This window comes from Dama dama, chromosome 5 (genome assembly GCF_033118175.1).
Source record: "Dama dama isolate Ldn47 chromosome 5, ASM3311817v1, whole genome shotgun sequence".
NCBI classification, from domain to species: domain Eukaryota; kingdom Metazoa; phylum Chordata; class Mammalia; order Artiodactyla; family Cervidae; genus Dama; species Dama dama.
Genome location: NC_083685.1, coordinates 57673324 through 57691580, shown reverse-complemented (window position 1 = coordinate 57691580; position 18257 = coordinate 57673324). Strand labels below are relative to the sequence as shown.

The following is an 18257-nucleotide window of genomic DNA, read 5'->3' as shown; positions in this document are numbered from 1 at the left end:
TGTTCCCTTTTTTCTTAGACCACAAACCCCAACCCCAATTAAGGGACTATTTTTCCAGAAGCGAACATTTATTTTTTTGACTTTGTCAGGGGCTGGTAGAGGAATGGGGGCCAGCAAAGGAGGTGGTGTAGACCCAGCCATATAAATGTTGCTGGCTAAAGTGAATTTCTGTGGCCAGGATAGTCTGCAAAATCATCTCTAAAACTGTTCACATCGGGTTTTTTAATTTAAAGAGTGTTATTCTAATAAGCTATGCCTGCATACAGAAAAAAAAAAAAAAAACACACAAATACTGAAAGAACAAATAATACCTATTGACAGAGAGAATTGTATTTTCTTGGAGTAGTAAAACATTAATTAAAGCGTAAGACCAGGAGCATTAGGCAATTAGACCTTCATGAGAAATGGAGTATTTCCTGCCTTATCAGTAAACAAGGAAGTAACAGTCATCAGGGATCGCAGCCCTCCAACGTAAGCCCTGAGGGCACTCTGGAAGGAGCATACTGCGTGCAACCTGGTAGCCATTAGGCTGCAGCCACCCCCAAGGATGCTCAGGATGTAAAAAAAAAAAAAAAACAAAAAAACAAAAAAAACACACGAGATACTGGCCCCACATCGCTGAGATGCAGATGAAAGGAATGATTTCAGTGACCCAAAACTAAGATCATGGCATCCAGTCCCATCACTTCATAGCAAACAGAAGGAGAAAAAGTGGAAACAGTGGCAGATTTTATTGTCTTGGACTCCAAATTACTTCGGACGGTGACTGCAACCAGGAAATGAAAAGACACTTGCTCCTTGGAAGAAAAGCTATGACAAACCTAGACAGCATATTAAAAGGTAGAGACATCAGTTTGCCAACAAAGGTCCATATAGTCAAAGCTATGGTTTTTCTAGTAGTCCTGTACAGATGTGAGAGATGTACCATAAAGAAGGTTAAGCCCTGAAGAACTGATGCTTTTGAATTGCGGTGCTGGACACTAGTGGTAAAAAAACTGCCTGTCAATGCAGGAGACATAAGAGATGCAGGTTGGATCCCTAGGTTGGAAGATCCCCTGAAGGAGGGCATGGCAACCCACTCCAATATTCTTGCCCTGAGAATCCCCATGGACAGAGGAGCCTGGTGGGCTACAGTCAAAAGGGTCGCAGAGAGTCAGACATGACTGAAGCGACCTAGCACTCACGCATACTGGAAAAGAACCGAGAGTCCCTTGGACAGCAAGGAGATCAAACTAATCAATCCTAAAGGAAATCAACAGTGAATATTCATTGGAAGGACTGACCCTAAAGCTGAAGCTCCAATTCTTTGGCCACCTGATATGAAGAGTCAACTCACTGGAAAGGACCCTGATGCTGAGAAAGACTGAGGGCAAGAGGAGAAGGAGTGTCAGAGGATGAGATGGTTGGATGGCATCATCAACTCAATGGACATGAATGTGAGCAAACTCTGGGAGACAGTGAAAGACAGGTTAGCCTGGCGTGCTGCAGTCCACCGGTTCTCAGAGTTGGACACAACTTTGCAACTGAACAATAACAACCGACTATCTTGTATCTTGACTATCCACGTATCTTCCCATACATAGAAAAGCGCTAAATTCCTTAACTTGGGATATCTGGTTTTCTTTAGTTAACAGTAATCATTTGATAGACTACTGCCCTTTGCTGTAAAACTCCCATATAACGGGGTTCCTCCCCTTGCCTCTTCCAAGCAATTCTCCCAGGGTCACTTGACATGCTGTCTCCTGAGCTTGAAGTCTTTAATTGCCCACCAAATAAAACAGAACACTCAAGTTTTAGATTGTGTATATGCTTTAAGTCTGGAGAAGGAAATAGCAACCCACTCCAGTCTTCTTGCCTAGAGAATTCCGTGGACAGAGGAGCCTGGTGGGCTGCTCTCTACGGGTCGCACAGAGTCAGACACAACTGAAGCGACTTAGCCGCGGCAGCAGCATTCTTTAAGTCGACATTCAACAGAGCCTTTACCTCCCTCTGCTCAAGAGCTTCTGCATGAAGCTGGCCAGAGCAAAAATCCTGGAGGTTTCTGAGTGGCTCCAAGGCAGCAGTTTTAAAGCAGTTTGGCGCCCTTAATGGAAACCATACGAAGGGATCCTGGGAATCAGACCAGAAGGCTTTCGGGGATAGTACTTAGCCTAACCTGGGCTAAAGAACAAAAATAACCACTAGGGGGTTGGGGAAGGGTTGGGGGAGGGACGAGGTAGAGGTGGTGGTGCGACTTTTAATTACCTTTTCTATTTAACAGAAACCATGTGGAGAAGGTCTGTTCGCTGAACGGGAGTAAACCCGGCAGCAGGCAGAGAGCAGGGTGGGGGTGCAGAGGAAGAGGGGTAGGGGACAGCTACTTCCGTAACCACACGGGATTCGGCCTGCCCCTCGGTGGGACAGCAGTCCCCGAGGCCCTTGGCTCCCAGGACAGCGGCGTTGACTTCCCCCGCCCAGGGTCTCCGCAGGGCTGACCTCCCTCCGGGGCGCTGCGCTCAGGCACAGGCCGGGGCGGCGGGGTGGTGGGCAGTGCGGGGCGGGCTGAGGGACTGGCAAGCCGAGCCCGGGTGGGGCCAGAGGGGGCGTTGGGAATGGAGTGGGGGAGGGTCGTAGAACTGGAGGAGGAGGAGCCGGAGAGGGCGTAGGCCCGCGGTGCGGAGGAGGAGGGGGGTCGTGGACGCAGGAGGCGGATCTGGAGAGGAGGAGAGGCGAGAGAGCGGCGGAATTCTGAGACCCTAGGAACTCCGACAGGAAGACCGCCGTGGGGCGGGGCTGGGGCTGGGATGTGGGCGGGGCTGGGATGTGGGCGGGGCGGGGGCGGGGCTTGTGGGACGCGAGGCCGCTCTGGAGGGACCCGGGGCGAGAAAGGCCGCGAATCGCTCCGCCCCCACTTCCGCCCCCGCCGCCCCGCCAGCCGCCCCCTCCAGCCAACTTGCTTCCCCGCGGCGCGTCGCCGGGAGGCGAGTCTGGTTGTGCGAGGCTGCGGCTCAGGCGACGATTGCTCTGAATACAAAAGAGCCTTTCTCACGCCCTTGCGCCCTTCCCCGCCTGGGGCGCCCAGATGGACGGCACTGGCTCCTTGGACACTAGAGCCGACAGCTGTCGGGCCACAACACCATTTCTGTGGTTCTTGCAGAGAAGCCTGCTTCCAAGTCTTTACAGGAAAGTTTAATGATCAGTATAACGATAACTTTGGTCCCCTCCTCCAATTTGAGAGAAAAAACAAATTGAGGGATGAAGGCTTTTGAAGCCCGGTAAGTGCCCAAGAAAACCAACCTGCCTAGGTCCGTGTCTTCCCGGGCCCACTCATACCTCCAAGTCGTTAATTAAGCAGGCTTGGAGCCTCCAACTTTGTGGCTTCGCTTTCCAACTCAGCTAAACGAATGACGACAGTGGTCCTTTCCGAATATAAACGACTTGATCAACTTCTGAGCCTCCAGATGAACTAGTCTTGCTTATAGAATCACTTGGTTCACGAAACTGGAGGGGAAAAAAATGGCCCGGTTGTCAGCACTCGCCCATCCACTAAGGTTAGTTTTTGCACAGTTGGGATTTAAATTGCCAAGACATCGATAACGAGCAGAAATTGGGATTGTTCCTGCATTTTCCTCCATCTCCTTTAATTTGTCTATTTCATATATCGTGTCTGTGTCAGGAAGGCCAGATCAATAAGCAGGAGAGGAAAGGGGGGCAAGAACTCTTAGAATCAATAACCGAACCACTGATTTCCTGGAATCAATAACCGCACCCGTTCACTGCTACTGCCCTTTAATCATCCTTTAGCGGTAAGATTCTTTCCCCTTTCTTCCCTACCATCCTTTTAGTCCAGATAGCCCTGGGTGTGGATTTCTTTACTTTGCAGTGTTACATCATGAACTTCTTGAAGATAGAACCCAGAAATATAAATATTTAGAAGATGGTTACCAAAGGCATTAGACATCAAGCAAATACTTTTTAAAATGAGAATATCGTTAATGATGGTTAAAATTTTCATTCAGTCCTTACTTGTTACTAAAAACTTCATTCAGTCCCTACTTGCTACTGGTATAGAATATAATATAAAAATTGATTCTGCTTTATCATATAAATTAAAAATCGTGATTTCCTTTATTCAGAATTTTAGGCCCAGGGTTTCCCAAACAAGGAGCCCGTGTGAACTGTGTGGGGTGTGTCTGTGTGTGTTGTACTTTCAGCTTCTTGTACCATAAAAACAAGAGCAGGAAAAAAAAAAAAAAAACAAGAGCAGGATGTAATGTCATTAATTTGTCCGGAATTGTTGACTTAAAAGAGGCTACTGTGAGTATAGAACATTCACTTTAGGGGAGGGAGGGCGGGGAAGCCCCTCGGAGAGACAGACAACTGTTCCCCAGAACAGCTGCGGACACTGGCCATGGAATGGCTTGGCACGGGTACAGCTCTGTGCAGCGTGAGGGACTTATTTATTTAACAATAGTTAATGATTCGCCCAGGCAACTCCCAGGAGGCCAGCTAGCAGTAAATACACTTTCAGGAAATCAGCTACCCTTCCTAGAAGCCTGCACCAACCCTACAGTGAAGGGAGGTCCCTGGCTATCTGCATAATACAACATTCAGTGGACTGCCCAGCTTCAAATGCCCCGGAGTAATTCCTTCCACAGCCTACCCCAGCCCTGCCCTCCTGAGCTAGGAAAGTTACCAAGTCCTAAGCCAAAAAAAAAAAAAAAAAATGAAGACAAATACGCCATTTCTGGAATACCACCATTCTAGTTACCTGGGAACCGAAGTGGGCTGTTCAACCCTGTCCCCTTAGCTAAATGTATCAGATAAGCTAGTTGGTGCCCATAGACTAGCATTTTCTTAAGTGATATCTATCTATACTGTCTGTACTGGTAGTTCTTGTGATAATGTTAGGTGGTACTTGAATAACATTTTTTATTTTAATGGTCAGAGTATTTTTTTTTTCTAATGCACATAACTAGCATACCAAACCCATGGTGCTGTAAATATAATTACTTAGGGTGAGGCCACATTTTTTAAAGTCAATTTAAAGAGAAATCTTAATAAGCAAAAGTAATAAGATAGCAAAAGTCATTGTAACTTTTTTTTAATCTTTTTTTTTTTTTTTTAGGCCGCACTGTGAGGCATGTTGGATCTTAGTTCCCCAACCAGGTATGGAACCTATGCCCTATACATTGGGAACACTGGATACCAGGGAAATCCCTGTAACTTTTATATTAAATGAAGTAAAGTCAGTAGGGTGCTTGTAGAAACCAGTTTTTATTCTTTCTCTAGAAGTCTCTGCCAGAACTCTTAAGATAAAGGAAGGATCCCATTGTCACCTCCTTCTTAAAATTACTGGTTTGGAGAAAGTCTGAGCAGGCAAGACAAAGCCTGGGCTCTAGAGGGCCATGTCAGGGGGAACAGGGCCAGTAGATAGCGGGTAGCAGAATGGACATGTAAGGAGGGTGAATCCAGGATACTGGGCACCCAGAGTGGGTCCCCAAAAGGGAAGGACAGTCTGAGAACTTATTGCCTTTTTCTCATGAGGTGGAATCCCACAGATCCCTGCCATCACTGATGAGCATTCAGACGGTACAAGAGAAGTTCCAGTCGCTCTAAGCCTGTTTTGAGGCTTGTTTCCAAAATAACTGGAGAGACCTACACAAGAAATGTTCATGATACTTTTGGGAAGATTCAAAACAGTCTATTTCCAGAGTTGTTTCTATGTGTCACATGATTATAAATGTTGGATTACCTTCACACCGACTCTAAACATACACACACCTCCACCCTCGAGGATACACTGTGCAGAATTGTTGACACTCCCAAGGAGCCACTGTTGGGTGACAAGCAAAAAGATTCTTACATGTTTCAGGAGCTCTCTCCTTAGAAGACTGTACTTCATCAGGTTCTTTGGTGCTGGCTTTTTAAGTCTGACATCTAGTGTAAACAGACAGACTGCTAGTGGGTTAAGTACTCATGGTAAAGTCTATTACAATATGAATAGTTGAACTGTACTGACATTCCTAAGCCATTTTTTAATCAATAGTTGCACACACACTACCCACTGACCCCCATCCCCAGCTTCTGCCACCATCACAACCTCCTCACAAGTACAGTCTTTTTCGGAGCTGCCGCCGTCAAGTGCCTCTGTGGGAGTTTCCCTTTTATGTCTGCATCCTACCATCCTTCCATTTAGGTTAGGAGAGGTATTTGTGTGTGTGTTAGTCGCTCAGTTGTGTCTGACTCTTCGTGACCCCATAGACTGTAGCCTGCCAGGCTTCTCCGTCCATGGGGTTCTCCAGGCAAGAACACTGACTGGAGTGGGTTGCCATTCCCTTCTCCAAGGAGAGGTATGTACAATGAAGTAATAAAGTGTGTGATGGGAGGAAGGAGGCAGAAATGCGAAAGGCCTTAAATGGCTTCAGACTCTGGAATGTATGAAAATATCTGATAAAGGTCATAACTAAAAGCAAAATGTGGATGAAAAGTGGTAGTTTTGGATCAGACTTACATGGTCTTTCATAACCTGGAGGTGGAGGTGCTGGAGGAGAATCCCCAGACAGAATTTGGTGTGCCTATGAAGAAGAGATGAAAATAAATATCAACCAATTTCACAACAACAGAAATTTAATAACATTCTTTTTCCACTGTTGTCCTCCCCATTCAAAAGATACTTTGATACTGCTGTCAAAAGCCACCATAGTAGAATACTAATACTAAAATGAAAAGACAAAATTGGAGAAAATACTTATAAAATTGGACAGCTATCCTTATATGCAAATATAGCTATCCTTATATGCAAATATAACATAACTATCCTTATATGCAAATAGCTTATACAAAGTAGTTAAGAAAAAGCTAAACACCCCAATAGAAAGGTGGTCAAAGGAAGTGAATACAGTCGATCCTCATTGTTCATGGGTTCCATTCAAAATCAATACTCAGTGCTTTTGAGATCATTCAAGGACGTGCCCAAAGTGGCAAAGTTTGAGTCACTTGGCATGCATGTTCTTGGTGGAGGCCCAACAAGAACACACTCTGCCTTCTTGTTTGGGTTCTGGTCCTGTAAACAAGTGCCCTTTTTGCAGCCTATCTAGTGCCACACCTGTATTTTCCTGTCTTTTGTTAATGATCTCACTGTTCCAAACGGCCCCCAGGTGCACTGCTGATATGCTGCTTAACGTTCCTAAGTGTGAGAAGGCTGAAGTGCCTTCCAGAGAAAATGAGGTTGTTTAGATAAGCTTTGTTTAGGCACAAGTTATAGTGCTGGAGGATCAATGTTAATGAACCAACAATATATGTTAAATAAGGTGCCATTAAACAGAAACACATGGAAAACAAACTTACGTATTGATCAATTGGTGAAAATCGTATGACCAGAGGCTCACAGGAAACAGACCCTATATTTCTCTTAGGAGCAATAGTTCTGTATTCCCTGAGTCATGTGAGTAGAGACTTTAAAAAAGATAACTACCTTGAATAATGAGAACTGACTATAATTCACGAAAAGAGTATGAATAACTAGTAAACAGAAGATGCTCAACCTCAGTGATAAAGAAATGAAAATCAAAAGAAGATTGAACTATTTTTATCAAACTAGAAAATATTAAAATTATTTTTAAAGCCAGCATTAGAGAAAATATAGGAAAACAGGCACTCTTGTGGGCTGCTGTTTCATAAAACCAGTGTTCTGAAAGGCAATTTGGCCATATATCAGAATTTAAAATAAGTATCCCTTCTGACCCAAGAATTCTGCCTATGGGAAAGGACTCTGAGATGATGATGGAACAATTATAAAAAACTTACATTCACATTAACTGATTCTCGCGTAATTTGTAAGTTACAAATTTGAAAAGCCTAAATGCCCAGCATTATGGCATATTTTTAAGAGGATAGATCCAGTCAATAGAATATTATGTATCTATTAAAATAATGATTATGTTAACACTGAAAGAGGTCCATGAAAACCTTAAATGATGAAAGCAGATTACAGAGGACAATGGACCCCATCTGTGTATTCTATGTGTATGACTGTATGCATCTTTAAAAAACTTTTCACTTGTTCTGGCGGTGCTGGGCCTCCGTTGCTGCGTGGGCTTTTCTCTAGCTGTGGTGAGCAGGGGCTCCTCTCCAGTCGGGCGCCAAGGCTTCTCACTGCCCTGGCCTCTCTTGTTGAGGAGCACCAGCTCTCGGCCTGAGAGCTTCAGTGCTTGCAGCTCCCGGGTTCTGGAGCGCAGGCTCAGTAGGTGTGGCACAGGGCCTTTGTTGCTCTGCAGCATGTGGAGTCTTCCCGAATCTAGGATCGAACCCTTGTCTCCTGCCCTGACTGCTGTTTTCTTTACCGCTGAGCCACGAGGGAGGCCCCCGTGAGCGTCTTTATGTACACCTAAGTACAGAGGGCTATTTCTAAGGAAGATCACTAAAACATTAATGGTGGTTTATCCCTGGGAGGAGGGGAAGGGTTCAAGTAACTTTTACTGTGTCTCTGTTTTTCTAGATTGTTTGAAAGTTTTCAATCAGAGGAGAGCTGCTTTTGTTTTTAACTGTCCATGTAGTATGTATAGTTATTGTCACACACGGGAAAGAGGAAAAATTCATGACTGTGAAAGAAGCAGAGAATCATCATCTCACAACTAATGCTGGTAATCTTATATCTCCATCACCTAGAAGAAAGCTAAATGTATAATAAGCACTCAAAAATAAATGTTCTGTGAATGAATATATTAACAACTTCATTCCGCTCCAGTTTGTTTGTTTCCTAGTTAATAACAACAAAGCAGCATGCAATCATTTAAGCTCTCCATGTAAACAATCACTGAGAAATGTTGGGCTTACCACTCCATGCTTGACAATAAATGAATTTTTAAAGGAACTGGTTATATACGGTAACAGTCCTGCATGCAAATGAAGAAGAAAAACCAGGATCAAACCCAGTGTCAGGATAAAATTCCTTACATTCCCAATTAGGCTATACCAGCAAATTTTACATACATCACTTATTTCCCTTTAGAATCTGATCAACAGAAAAAGAAGAAGTAAGACAAAGCTGTGACTAAAAGTTAACTCATATAGTAAACATTCTGGAGCTCCCAGGGTGAGTGGGTAAAAATGTTTTTATTTTTTTTTAACCACTTTAACATTATTTTTAAAAGAAAATCATATTGGCAACAGCCAAGAAGACATTGAAATTATTTGAATTTACAGCTTTAAAATGTTATCAGTAATTCAGTTTTACATGTCTTTGTCTTTCTCTATAAAATTTTCCTGAAGTAAGTCTAAAATAGGGCCTGTGTTTCAGTATTAATTTTCTTAAAGTTTAATTTAGCTACAAAATACTTCTTTATGTCCCCTCTCCCCCATGAGAAAGAAAAATTAACCTTTTTTAAGTGTTCCTCTTTTTTCAAGATTTTAATTTTTTAGAGCAATTTTAACATCACAACAAAACAGAGAAAGATACAGAGTTCCAATGTACTCCCTGCCCCAACACAGGCATAGCTTTCCCATTATTGGCATTCCCCCACCAGAGTAGTAACCATTGTTGCAACTGGTACACCTACAATGTATTAATAACCTCATAATCTCCTGAAGTCCACAGTTTGCATTACAGTTCACTGTCGCTGTTGTACATTCTGTTATTGTTTAGTCACTAAGTTGTGTCTGACTCTTTTGTGACCCCACGTGACCCCATCAGGCTCCTCTGTCCGTGGAATCCTCCAGCTGAATACTGGAGTGCGTTGCCATTTCCTTCTCTGGGGGATCTTCCCAACCCAGGCATGGAACCCACGTCTCCTGCATTGGCAGGTGGATTCTTTAATCACTGAGCCACCAGGAAAGCCAGTACATTCTATGGGTTTGGACAAATGTATAAAGGCATGTACCCATCATTATACTATTACACAGTTTTTTCACTGTCCTAAAAGTCCTCTGTGCTCTATTTATCCACCCCTATGTAAACTTTAGAATCACTTTGTTGATATCCACAAAATAGCTTGTTGTGGTTTTGATTGGGATTGCACTGAATCTAATTTCAATTTCTACTTGTTCTTTGCTGGTATATAGGACAGCAATCAAGTTTTGTACATTAACCTTGTATCTTGCCATCTTCCTATCATCACGTATTAGTTCCAGGACTTTCTTTTCTTTTTGGTCAATTCTTTTAGATTGCCTACATAGGAAATTGACTCATATGTGAACGAAGAGAGTTTCATTTTTTCCTCCTCAATCTCCATACCTTTTATTTCCTTTTCTTGTCTTAATGCGTTAGCTAGTACTTTCAGTATTATGTTGAAAGGAGTGGTGAGAGAATCCTTGCCTTGTACCTGATCTTAGTGGGAAAGCTTTGAGCTTCTGTCATTAAATATGATGTTACCTATAGGTTTTTTGTAGATTTTCTTTATCAAGTTGAGGAAGTTCCCATCTTTCCCTAGTTTACTAAGACTTTTTTTTTTTTATCATGAATGGGTATTAAATTTTGTCAAAAGCTTTTTCTGAATGTATTGATATGATCATGTGATTTTTTATTTAGCCTGTTGATGTGATGGATACACTGATTTCTGAATGTTGAACTAGCCTTGTTTGCCTGGCATAAATTCCTCATAGATGTGGTGTATAATTCTTTTATTTGCTGATATTTAGCTGAGGATTTATGAATCTGTGTTTATGAAATGTATTTATCTGTAATATCTCTTGTAATCTCTTTGTCTGGCTTTGGTATTAGGGTAATGCTGACCTCATAGAATGAATTAGGAAGACTTCCTTCACCTTTTAACCTCTGAAAGAAATTGTAGAGAATTGGTATAAGTTCTTCCTTAAATGTTTGATAAAATTCACCAGTGAACCCATCTGGGCCTATTGCTTTCTGCCTGGGAAGGTTATTGATTCAGTTTCTTTAATAGATATAAGCATATTCAGATTGTCTATTTTTTCTTATTGAGTTTTGACAGTTTGTGTCTTCAATGAATTGGTCCATTTCATCTTGGTTATCAAATTTGTCAGTATAGAATTTTTCATAGTATTCCTTTAGTATCCTTTTAATGTCTGTGAACTCTGTAGTGATTTTCCTTCTTTGATTTATTTCTGATAGTAATTTATGTCCTTTCTCTACTTTTTTCTTAGCCTTTCTAGAGTCTTACTGATTTTTCTTGATATTTTTCAAAGAACCAGCTTTTTGTTTCCTTGATTTTCTCTCTTGATTTCCTATTTTCAGTTTCATTGATTTCTCCTCTACTACTAATTTATTTTCTATTGCTTACTGTGGGTTTAATGTGCTCTTTCTCTCCTAGTTTCCTAAGATGGAAAGTAAATTGATTTTAGATTTTTCTGATAAATCAATGAAATGCTATAAATTTCTGTCTAAGCACTGCTTTTACTGTGTTACACAAATTTTACATTGTATTTTCATTTAGTTCAAGCTATTTTTAAAATTTCTCTTGAGATTTCTTCTTTGATCCATGTGTTATTTAGAAGTGTATTGTGTAATCTCCAGGTATTTGGGAATTTTCCAGTAATATTTGTTATTGATTTCTAATTTAATTCCACTGTGGTCTACGAGCAGATATTCTATGAATGCTATTCTTTTAAATTTATTAAGGTGTATTTTATGAGCCAGAATGTGGCCTATATTGGTGAATGTTCCATGTGAGCTTGAGAAGAATGTATTTTCTGCTGTTGGATGAAGTTATATCCAGTTGATATGTGGTTGAGTTCAACTATGTCCTTACTCACTTTTTGCCTTCTAGATCTGTCTACTTCTGATAGAAAGATGTTGAAATTTCCAAACATGATAGTGGGTTCATCTATTTCTCCTTAAAGTTTTATCAGTTGTCACCTCATATAGTTTGATACTCTGTTGTTTGGTATATATGTGTTAAGGATTATTATGTCTTCTTGGAGAATTAACCCCTTTATCATTATTATTATTAATCATTATTATTATATCATCATTATTATTAAATGCCCTTCTTTATCTCTGATAAGTTTCCTTGCTCTGAAGTCTGTTCTGTGTGAAATATAACTATTCCTGCTTTATTTTTAATTGGTATTAACATAGTATATTTTTTCCATTTATTTACTGTTAATCTATTTGTGTCTTTATGTTTAAGGTGGGTTTCTTGTAGATAACATATAGGATCTTGTATTCAGATCCACTGACCTCCGTCTTTTAACTAGTGTATTTAAACCATTGATGTTCAAAATGACTATTGGTACAGCTGGATTAACATCTACCATATTTGTTACTGTTTTGTTTGTTGCCCTTATTTCTATTTATGTCTTCCACTTTTTCTGCCTTCTGTTGCTTTAATTTTATGTGATTCTCTCTCTCTCCTTTCTTAGTATATTTATTCAGCTTTTTAAAAAGCTTTTTTAGTAGCTGCCCTGGAGTTTTCAACATATGTTTACAACTATACAGTTACACTTGGAGAAGGACATGGCAACCCACTCCAATATTCTTGCCTGGAGAATCCGCATGGATAGAGGGGCCTGGCGGGCTACCATCCACAGGGTCACAAAGAGTTGGACACAACTGAGCGACTTAGCACTAGCAGGTACATTTACACTATAGCATGACGTAGGTATACCTTATAATAATAAAATATTCCTCCTTCCTGTTACTTGTATCATTTCTGTCATTCATCTCAGTTATATAAGCATACATTTGCACACATATATACATTAGACATACACATAAGCGTATATTATTGAATACATTGTTACATTATTTTTTAACAATAAGAAAACAAAGTTTCATTCACTTATTCCTTCTTCAGTGCTCTTCCTTTTTATGCAGATCCAATTTCTGACCCATATTATTTCCTTCTCTGTAAAGAACTTTTAACATTTCTTGCAAGGCAGACTTACTGGCAACAAATTCTCTCAGTTTTTGTTTGTCTGGGAAAGTATTTCTTTCTCCTTCACTTTTCAAGGATAATTTCACAGGGCACAGAATTCTAGGTTAGTGGGTTTTTCCCTCTCAGCAACATTAAACATATCACTCTACTCTCTGCTAGCTTCCATGGTTTCTCAGGAGAAGTGGAATATAATTCTAATCTTGTTTCTCTATAGGTAAGGTTTTCCCCTGTGGCTTCTTTCAGAATTTTTTTCTCTATCTTTTACTTTCTGTAGTTTGAAAATTGTATATCTAGGTATAGGGCTTCTTTGCTTGTTTTGTTTGTTTTACATTTATTCTTCTTGATTTTCCCTGAACTTCCTGGATCTGTGGTTTGGTGTCTGACATTAATCTGTGAAAATTCTCAGTCATTACTGTTTTACATATTTTTTGTATGTCTTTCTTCTTCTTCTGGTGTTCTCATGACGTCTTTTATACTTGTCTCATGGTGTGTTCTGTATTTTTCGTCTTTGTTCTCCTTGTCTTTAAGTTTTGTAGGTTTATACTGAGGTAGCCTCAAGTTAGAGTCTTTTTCCTCAATCTGTGAGCAGTTTACTAATAAGTCCAACAAAGCCATTCTTCATTTATATTATACTGTTTTTGATCTCTAGCGTTTCTTTCCGGTTCTTTCGTAAGACTTCCATTTATGTGCATGTGTGTGTATGCACACGCACACACACGCACACACTAAGTTACTTCAGTTGTGTCCAATTCTTTGCGACCCTATGGACTGTAGTCCACCAGGGTCCTCTGTCCATGGGATTCTCCAGGCAAGAATACTGGAGTGGGTTGCCATGCCCCCCTCCAGGTGATCTTCCTGACCCAGGAATCGAACCCACGTCTCCTATGTCTCCTCATTGGCAGGCGGGTCCTTTACCACCAGTGCCTCCGGGGAAGCCCCTATATGCACATAATTGCTCATCTATCCTATTTTATCTATCAGAACCTTTAGAATATTAACCATAGTTGTTTTAAATTCCTGAGCTGATAATTCCAACATCCTGCTATATCTGGTTCTGATGCTCTTAATCTTCAAATTGTGTTTTTGCCTTTTAGCATGCTTTGTGATTTTTTTTTTCTCTTGATAGAAGGACATGATGTACCAGGTAACAGGACTTGCTGTAAAAGGACCTTAATAATGTGGTGGTGAGTTGTGGGGGAAGAGAAGCATTCTGTCGTCCTATGGTTAGGTATCAGCCTTTTGGGGAGCCTGTGCCCCCGGGCTGTGAACTTCACACGTTTTTCTAAGGTTTTTCCTCCCATCTTAGATGGAACAGCATGGCTGAAGTGGGCTGGGTATTTCTGTTTTCCCATATAGAAGGGTAGACTAGACTGGAGTTGTCAGTTTCCCTTCTCCCAGCTCAGTTAGGCCATGCTAATACCCTGGCAGATTAGGCTCGGTTAACTATCTTCTCCTGAGGGTGTGTGTGTGTGTGTGTGTGTGTGTGTGTGTGTACAGTCACTTAATATTGTCCAACTCTTTGCAGCCCCGTGGACTGTAGCCCACCAGTCTCCTCTATCCAGGGAATTCTCCAGGCAAGAATACTGGAGTGGGTAGTGATACCCTCCTCCAGGGGATCTTCCTGACCCAGGTGGATTCTTTACCACTAGAGTAAAGAATACTCTGGAGTATTTCAAAATGGTTCTTTTCCCCCTCCCCCTGCGGGAAGCAGGAGGGAGTTGCTCTCTGATGTTCACTGTGGGTACCTGGTCAAGTTCCTGGAGGTAAAAGTCACACATTGTTGGGATTACCCTACTCCTGGGTCTTTCTAGAATTTGTAACTCTCGGATTTGTCTACTTTGTTGACAGATTGTTGCATTGCATTGCTGCATGCTCAATCTTGTGGACTGTTTGCTACATTGAGCCTTCAGCAGTTTGTCAATTACTGTTCAGATAGTCCAACCCTAGCACTGGTTCCTGCGGTGGTTTTCACCTGTGAGCTTCTGCTCTGGAAAGCTGTCGCTCTTTGTATTCATCTCTCTCTTCAATCCTGGAACTGGTGGTTTGCTCTGGGTCATTACCTCTCTTATAGATCCAAGACAGTTGTTGATTTTTCAGTCTTTTCATCTTTTTACCTTTTGTTAGGATGGAGTAGACTCTTTCAAGTACCTTGGGTACAGAAATGGAAGCCAGAATTCAGGGTAAACGTATGCGTGGAACATCCTTCTATTTCCACACAACTTATACTCTTAGAATCAGAGGGAACACCAAGACTATGCTAAGATTCTAAAGCTATAAATTCTTCTCAAGGTCTGAAGAAGCTCTAGAGTACTTTTAATAATTTTCTTGAGGTATAACTTACATGTCATAAAACCAACCCAAACAGTTCAATGATTTCAAGTAAACTTATCAAGTTATACAGCCATCATACTATAAATTAGTATTAGAGCATTTACATTACCCCAATAAGATCCCTCATGCCCATTTATGGCTAATGTCCTTTCCTACCTTCAGACACAGAAAACTACTAGCTTGCTCTATCTATAGGTTTGCCTTTATTGGATATTTCATGTAAATGGAATCATACACTATATGGTCTTATATGTCCACCTTCTTTTATGTAGCATAATGTTTTTGAGATTGACCCACATTCCATATTTTGTACTTTTCATTGATGGGTAGTACTCCATTGTATAAATAAAACAAATTTTGTTATCCATTCACCAATTGATGGATGTCAGGATTCTTTCCAATTCTCACTATTAGAGATAGTACTGTAGTGAATATTCATGTGCAAATCTTTGTTTTAGACATATGTTTTCATTTCTCTTAAGTGAGTACTTGGGTTTCCCAGGTGGTGCTAATGATAAAGAACCCCTGCCAATGCAGGAGACACAATAGATGCAGGTTTGATCCCTGAGTTAGGGAGATCCCCTGGAGGAGGGCGTGGCAACCCACTCTAGTATTCTTGTCTGGAGAATCCCATGGACAGAGAAGCCCAGTGGGCTACAGTTCATGGAGTTGCAGAGAGTTGGACACAACTGAAGCGACTTAGCACACACAGAAGTGTGTACCTCGGTATGGAATTGCTGGATCCTTTTGTAAATTTATGTTTAACTTTTAAAGAAACTGTCAAGGTGTTTTCCAAAGTATCTGTGCTAACTTTACATTCTCACCAGCAATGAATGAAGGTTCTGGTTTCTCCACATCCTGGCCCACATTTGTTATTTTCTGTCTTTGTGATTATAGCCATTGCTGGACTGCAAGGAGATCCAACCAGTCCATCCTAAAGGAGATCGGTCCTGGGTGTTCATTGGAAGGACTGGTGTTGAAGCTGAAACTCCAATACTTTGGCCACCTCATGCGAAGAGCTGACTCATTTGAAAAGACCCTGATGCTGGGAGGGATTGAGGGCAGGAGGAGAAGGGGACGACAGAGGATGAGATGGCTGGATGGCATCACCAACTCAGTGGACATGGGTTTGGGTGACTCCGGGAGTTGGTGATGGACAGGGAGGCCTGGCGTGCTGATTCATGGGGTTGCAGAGAGTCGGACACGACTGAGAGACTGAACTCAACTCAACAGATGTAAGGAAATATGTCATTGTGTTTTAATTTGCATTTTGCTAATGACTAATCATGTTAGTTTCTCTTGACTATTTTGATTAAAAAAGTAAGGAAAAAATTAAATTTAAATTGATTTAAAAAGGAGAAGAGTGTCTAGTTTGGCATAATATGATGGGGTTTGGTCAGCAGGGATGAGACAAGGGAGAGGAATCGCATTTGGCAGATACTCATTATCTGTGCTGTTTTATGCTGATAAACTTTTAAAAGCAGGGTATCTTAAGCTAAAATCGATGAGTTCAATAATTATTTACCTAAATTCAAGAAAAAACCACTTTTTCACAGTGACGGTTAGAGCAGGTAAATACAGTTTATCCTGCACAATTAGCTCTGATTATTCCTGTAAATCTTTAGCCTTTCAAAGCTCTATAAGACTTTTATAAATCCCATAGGCCTGCCAGAGGCTTTCACTAGTTTTTTGTCACCCTTCCTTTCAAAAATTATGTAAGGGAATCATTAATTAGCAAATCATATGATTTTAGAATATAAAAATTTTATAGAAAGTGATTTTGAGGCATTTGATAGATTATGGGGGGAAATAGGGATTAGAATTTGTGCTGAACCACTGTATGAGGGATATGTTGGGATTTTATGCCCATCTTTTAGCCAAACTTGTACATTTTTCTCATTGAGCTAGAAACAGCTCTCATTTTCTTCAGTCTGTTTGTGGAGAATACCAACAAGCTTGCATATGCTGGTGCATGGTCTGTTGATTTTTTTCTTTGCAAGTTAACAGTTGACAAAATAGAGCCCACAGTTCAACATTATCCTGGCAGTTTCAGCTGGCCTTTCAATTAAGGACATTTAACATTCCCCTAAATTGCCAGCGTGTATCCGCCTCCCTGCTTCCACTTTCTAGTCCTAGAACTGTAACCAAATTGGGCAGTTTTGTTGATGAAACTAACAGTGTCAGTAACTGCCAGCAAATTCTCTCTTACATATTAGGTCCATAAATCTTGTGCCAATCCTGATGGAATGCTACAGGTATATGGTTTTAAAAATAAGTTACCAAGAAAGCAAGTGTGGGTTTGTAAGCACCTGCTCTAGCAGAATCTCAAGTTTGGAAATATTCTGGGTCTTCTAATCATGGAGTCCACTACTAGGTGCTGTGATAGTACAATTCTCAGCTGTATTTGTGATTCTGTTTTCTTAGATTTGGGGATCATGTGATCTTTGACCTACCCATCCCCATGTTCCTTGAACTTCGAGTTCCTTAAAATGAAGCTTCATAAACACAAAAACTTAATGTTGGAAAGTAAAGAAAAAATTGTTTTTAACCTTTTATGAGTACCTTTTAACCTTTTCTTAAACTATATGCATACAAAAGAGGAGAATTTAGATAAAAGATTAACAGCCCTTAACCAAGAGTCCATGGACACCCTGGAGGGATCTAAGATGTATGCATTGGTGGCTTGTAGAAGTGTCTTGATGGATATTTTTCTGAAGATAGAGCTTTCATCAGACTTTTCAAAGTGTCTCAAAAAATAGGAGATGTCTTAAAGAGAGAATTGCTAACCATGGGGATAGATGACAGAGTGAATCTTTTTCTGACAGACTGTTAAGAATGAGACATTTAATGGTCTGAACATTAGGTGAGAATATCCTATCAATATGAAGTTTCTTGCATGTAATAACAGTATCATGGTTATATAAGATAATAATATTATGGTTATTAGCAAATAGTATTATGGTTATAAGCAAACATTGTTGCTCCTAGAGGTACATGCTGAAGTATTTAAGGATATACTGTTACTATGCCTGTAAATCTACTCTCAGTAGTTCTGCAGAGTATTACATACAAGTATCAATAAAGAGAGACTGAGAT

At 40.8% G+C, this 18257-nt stretch overlaps 1 long non-coding RNA gene across 1 annotated transcript; it reads left to right on the top strand.

The window, feature by feature from the left end:
- Positions 1-2871: 2871 nt before the first annotated feature.
- LOC133055805 (uncharacterized) lies at positions 2872-17755 on the top strand. Its single transcript, XR_009692703.1, has 4 exons — positions 2872-3530; positions 5108-5148; positions 8480-8624; positions 16059-17755. It is a non-coding gene; the product is annotated as an uncharacterized LOC133055805 (long non-coding RNA).
- Positions 17756-18257: the final 502 nt, after the last annotated feature.